This window comes from Maylandia zebra, linkage group LG15, assembly GCF_041146795.1.
Source record: "Maylandia zebra isolate NMK-2024a linkage group LG15, Mzebra_GT3a, whole genome shotgun sequence".
In the NCBI taxonomy this organism is placed as follows: domain Eukaryota; kingdom Metazoa; phylum Chordata; class Actinopteri; order Cichliformes; family Cichlidae; genus Maylandia; species Maylandia zebra.
In genome coordinates, this window is record NC_135181.1 from 23,653,301 (window position 1) to 23,659,300 (window position 6,000).

Sequence of the window (6,000 nt, forward strand, 5' to 3'; positions counted from 1 at the left end):
TTGGTTTGTTAGGTGAAATGTTCCAAACTTTCTCATGTTGCAAACTATCGTTTAAAAGTTGTTGCAAACTATCGTTTAAAACTTCTTTTGGCTGCTCCCTTATTCATGAGGGGATCCCACAGCAGATGGACCCACATATTTGATTTGGCAGATTTTTACCGAAACAACCCTCCCAGGCATTTTTGTCTCCTCCAAGACTTGAACCCGAGATCTCTCATGTGTTAGATGAATGTGTAAACCACTACATTGTAAATTGTAGTTTGCGAAAATTCCTCCAACTTCCCCACCTTACTGCTGTAAATCTGCATTCAACCACTGATTTGCAAGTCAGTTGCGTAGCAGAAGCTTAGCCTGATGTTCAAAGTGACATCCTCATCCCGGCTGTAAAGAAACTGAGCTGAACTTTCCCGAATGCTGCAAATTGAAACACAACAGCTCGTTGAGCACGGAGAGCAGCAGCAGGAATTATTTTATCTGTGATGTGAAGAGACCCACAGGTGTGAATGGAGAATTTATCTGTGACCAGCAGTCTGCTATGACTGGTCAAGTGTAAGCTGAACCTGTGTTTAATATCCTCTGTCACACACAGGTGGTGCTGGGCTGCGGAGATGAGGCAGGTTTATTTTCCTCTGCAGTTATGAACGATCGCCGGGCTCTGGCCTGTCTCTGACTCAGACTCTGCAGAGAGCCGACAGAAAATAAAGGAGTTTTTCTTTCATTACTTCTCAACTGAGTTCACCTGGTGTCTTTGTTTACACAGCAAAACAGCCAGGAGAGAAATCTCCTACGGTTCATGCAGAGCCACAACACCCGGTCTGACAGGAAGATTATATTTCGTCAGGTCTCTTCTCATTCTTCATCGCAGCAGAGAAGAAGACCGTTTACGCAAAACCACATGCTGAGATCAACGACAAGCGTGATCCTAAACCTTTTCACAGAAAATTTCCCATCTGTCCGGGTTGGAGCACGAGTTTGACATCACTGAACTAAAGTCCACTTCATTCCCTCCGACAACAGCGATACGACAAACAACAGAGACGTGGTCAAAGATCAGAGCTCGCTCAGCCAAGAACACTGTGATCACCCAGTAATGATGACAAAAGGTGAAAATACAGACATCTATAAATGTCTAAATACAGACATAGACATACTGTCTTAGGATGAAAAAGTAAATAAAGTTTTGGGCCTTTCACCCTACACAACCTCAGGCTCTAAATTAGCAGGTAGGACAGCAACAAGTTTTAGAAAACTATCGACTTTCAGCATCTGCAACAACACTTAAAGCTTCAAACACAAATTCAAAAAAATTAGAATTCAAAGGCTACAAAATCATCTAAAAACGAAGACATTTTTCACAAAAATCTAATGACGCATAATTCATAAGTAGGTGGAGTTTCCCTGACATGAGACATAAACAGTTGTACCATCACAAACTGTCTTGAATAGTGTGCCGACTTGCTGTTGGTGGGTTTTATAACCTAAATCAACTTAAGGTCGGTTAGTGGAGAAAAACCACTTGATGCAGTGGACCTTCTACAGGAACGGATGCTAACGCAGCAAATGATTCACTTAAAAGTACAATATAGACTTTAACCAACACCTGAGCTAGAATATTTCATTACTTTGCAGAGCGCATTCACATGAAATTCATAAAATCTTTCGTCATGTATAGAAGCATCTGAGAGTCTCTCTTTTTTAATACACGTTTAGGGAATAAAGCCGCTGGAAACTGGACAAAAGTCCTCACGCCTGATCGAGACAACAGTCTCGACACTTTGCTATCCCTGCAAAACTATGAACTTCTGCTTTAAATGGAACCAAACAAACACAAGGAATAAAGTATATTTTATATATAAAGGATATCTATGCAAACACTCATCCTACGCTAAGACGGCCTGCCTTTGACCTCTAAAGTTCTCTTTTATATTCACTGGTGAACACCTCAGACAGTTTAAAGAAATCCTGCATTAAATCGGAACTCATTCATGGAAAAGCTTGAATGTTGTCCCTGATTTCTGACTATACTGTACGTCCAGACAGCGGCCCACCTCTCCAGTTTCAAGGGTCAAGTGTACCTGAAGCCAGGGTCTAAATCCATTTCCAGTGAGAATGATTTAACCCACAAAATGATTCCCCAGTAGTTACAACACTGAGCAGTGCTTTTTAAGGCGCTGCTGCAGGAAAGATTTCTAGTTTCTTTAGCTTTTCACCCCCAACTATAAGATCTGTATAAGAATAAAGAAAACTACAGAAGAAGAACAAACAAACATAATCATAAATAAATAAATGAGATTCCATTTTGCTAGCGCATGGTTTTTGTAGAATATTATATTTATCTAATTGAGTAAAGGCTTTAATGTTTCTTTACTTTCTTCACTTCGCATCCTTTCCTCATCACTGACTTGCTCTCCTGTTCCTTTGTCACCTGCTCATTTCCTCATTGAATTCGCCTGTCACACCTTATTTGAGGGCAGCACTCACTTTTTTCACCTTCACACCATCGACGGTTCCAATTTAGCAGTCAGTGTACATCTTTCTCACATTTCTCATCGTGGCTGAAATTAACTTTAAGTCAGATAATAAACCTTTGTTCACTGGATAATAATCTAATAGCTTATTAATTAAGTGCATTCTGATCGGATGCTCATGACGGCAACAAAACCTTCTTATGAACTTCCTAATTAACAACCTGCCTTTGTACCCTGGACTGGGGGTATTTATTTGCACCCTCAGGGTTGGTTCCCTACAGAGGCCGGTGTTGAACCTCTGGTAAGAACTCTGCACGTTAATGTGACGGCACAGAAACGGACCCTTTAAAAAAGGAAAAATTGGGCTCAGGGGCTTTTACAGGTTTATTTTTTATTATTCATTCGTACATGTGGAAATGACATTTGTGAGGCACTTTTCTAGCCTTGCTCACCTCACAACTCTTTATCTTTTAAACATCTTTGGCCAATTTAGAATCACAAAGACCTCCAGAAGATTCAAAGTCCAGGACCTTCTTGTGTGCAAACCTCTGCTGCTGATATGCAAGACGAAAAAGAAGGAAGCTTGTAATATATATTGATTTTAATGAAACAATAAAGTTAATATTTTATATCATAATATTTATTTTTTCTATTTTTACCAAACAGCTGCACAAATATTATTGCTTGAGAACTTCTATGTGCATTTTGAGGACCTTAAGAAGAAACACATGGTTACTTTGGGGCCCAGTAATTGGTCCTTGGGGAAACATAAACGTGTACTGTACCTGTCGGGAATGCACTGATTGTGTTAGCGCCTTTAACAGCAATTTTATTCACCCAGTTTTTTTGGAAAACTTTCAGCTGCACACCGGTTCTTTGTTATTTGTAGTTTGTAGCAGATGATAATCAGGAAGCACAGGAGGTTTTATACCAATGAAAACTGGGTTTGCTGTCCAGATTTGATGTGTCAGCAGGCTATAATTTGCTTTATCTTCCTGTGGATTTGACCCTTGTGTGGAAATGCACTGAAGGAACCTTAATTCTGGGAAAGTTCCTGAAACTTTAGGTGAAGAAAAAAAGAGTTAATATCTGAGTAAAGACACGAGTCATAAATGTTAAAGATGCCCTGATTTTGCTTCAGAGCTTCCAATCCCCCCAAAATTTCCCCCTGCAGGGAAATCAGGTGGTTCTTATTCAAGAGTTTCAGTGATGTAATTTCCCACGGCTGTACTAACCCTTTTTTAAAATTAAGCAACTTTAATTTGCGCACTGGGTTCGACATAAATATGTACAATAAGCTCAGCATAGGCGCCTGCACAGCTAGCAGACTGAAGATAAGCCAGGGCAGATTTTCCTATATAATCCACTGATGGTTGGGTTGGATGATGAAGTCTAAAAGTAATCCAGGTTTCATGTGAAGCTGTCGCATAATCTAAATTAGTCAATTTTAGCATGTATTTTATGTTATTGTATGACGTTTTTTGCATTCTTGCCTGCTGTTAAAAGTTAACAACGAAAATGCAGCATTAAGTTACTTTAAGTGTTAAAAATGTAACTACTTTTTTATTTTTACTGTAGAAGTCAATAATCTCTTAAGGATTTAAGCAATTTACCTTAATTTTATGGAGATTCTTCCCATGCAGGGAAAAGCAGATTGTTCAAACATGTCAAATTGAAAATAAAGATGTTAAAGGTTCCAAAAGGTCAACGCAGACTTCACTTCAGCTCTGCATAAATCATTACAGGAAAATTACTTGGTAATCCAGTAGGAATAAACAGCATTACATACAGTGGTCTCAGCCCAGATTATCATATCCTACAGAGGTATCCTATACACTCACCATACAGAACAATACAGGCTTCATGGCACCCAGTAGGAACATTACATAAATATTACAGGGATGTTACGGAGCCCCGGGTCTGCTCACTCACACCTCTAAGCAATAAAAGTGAAATCATAAACGAGCACGATAATGAGCATAAACATAATCAAAGAGGTGGCATAAGGTCACCACAGACTGAGCAGCTCAAACAGCTCACTGTGGCGCTGCGATGGGAATATCACAGGACAGGAATATTAAAGTCAGTACAACGCGTGACAAAAGGCACAGTGAGGCAAAGCGCCACGGCACCATAGAAACAACGCACAACATGACAAACATGTGCAAAATATCATGGGAACAACAGAAGCATGACTGACTCACTACAGGGAGATTACAGAGGTGCCACAGTCAGACAATGTTCCCGCGAAGGCGCGCGGAAAGCGGCACAGACACACTCCACAGCCTCGCGCTCTTACGGGAATAATAAGAGGACTGTCAACACAACTGAGCTGTGAAACAACGCGAGCGTGACACTATAGGAAAATTACAGCAGTGTGCTCAACGTAACCGGAGCCGCAGAAAGAGCGAGAATGAGAGAAACCTCAGAGAAGGAAAACATACTGAAATGGCGAAGATGGAGACTCCTCTATCTCTTCTTCCTCCTCTCCTCTTCCTCTCAGGTCTGAAAGTCTGCAGCCTTCTTCCCTCGCTCTCACTCTCTCTCTTTCTCTCTAAAGGTCTCTCTACCACTGTCTCTCTCTTTTGTCGCTGTGATATCTGGCCATGCCTTCACAGGAGGGGGAGGAGGGGGTGGAAGAGGAGGAGGGCGAGGAGGAGAAGGGGGGGCCAGACAGACAGAGAGGAGGGAGAAGAGGATGATGATGTTGATGAAGATGGTGGAGGGAGAATCAGACACTGCAGCAGAGAGCGAAGAAGAAGAAGACGGCGCCTTTACCTCTCTCTCTCCCTCTCTCTCTCTCTCTCTCACCTTCTTCCTGATCCTCTTTTCTTTATTTCTCGAGGACGCGCACGCAAGCCCAGCGACGCTCCCGATGGTGTGTGCACGCGCGCGTGCAGGCTCCAAGGATAGCGATGCATTCACCACCACCGCGCCACCTCCTCATCCCTCCTTCTCACTCGCTTTTTTTCTGAATTAATTTCAAGCCTGTAGACTCTGAGAGCGTGTGTGTGTGCTTGTGTGTTGTTTTTGCACCCTGCAGACACACACACACACAGACAAAAGTCTCTCCATAGGCGTTGAAATGTGTCAGTGTGTAATTCCCTTTGTTCAGCTCTGTGTGAACAAAGAGGTTAGACTCTCTTCATTAGTAGTAGCTGGAGTAGGCCACTACTCACACTGCAGTTTTATTTTGAGAGTAAAATGTTCATTAACACAACTTTTGGGGTGTCAGATTGTGAAAGTGTCCTTTTCTCCTTCTCCAGGTTTTATTTGGCACAGATGTGTTGCAGCTTTTCCAGAGGATTTGCGCTCAGACTGTCCAGTGGAACTGCTTCCCTGGTGCATCAAAGAGGCAAAAAGACAAGCATGCTTGACAAGTGTCATTTTAGAGGATGGCTGCTAAAATAAATGACCTATAACTCATCTAAAGTAGATGCTGTGGGGTGGAGGCTCTTTGTTTTGCCTCTACTTGCCTTGCAAGACTCTGTGGTTGTTGCCAGTGATGGGAATAATGGCGATACAAGTAACG

General features: G+C 41.9%; 1 protein-coding gene across 8 annotated transcripts in view; it reads right to left on the bottom strand.

Annotated features, from left to right (window-relative positions):
* myt1la (myelin transcription factor 1-like, a) overlaps positions 1–5,302 on the bottom strand; it is a 93,949-nt gene extending 88,647 nt beyond the window's left edge. For 3 of the 8 annotated variants that reach the window (XM_012923915.3, XM_012923913.3, XM_012923912.3), the window contains exon 1: positions 4,913–5,302. The gene's annotated coding sequence lies outside the window, so the exon portion shown is untranslated. Of the gene's footprint in view, positions 1–4,668; positions 4,743–4,912 lie in introns of those variants that run through there. The other 5 variants (XM_012923914.3, XM_012923909.3, XM_012923916.3 and 2 more) reach the window with 3 other exon arrangements.
* Positions 5,303–6,000: the final 698 nt, after the last annotated feature.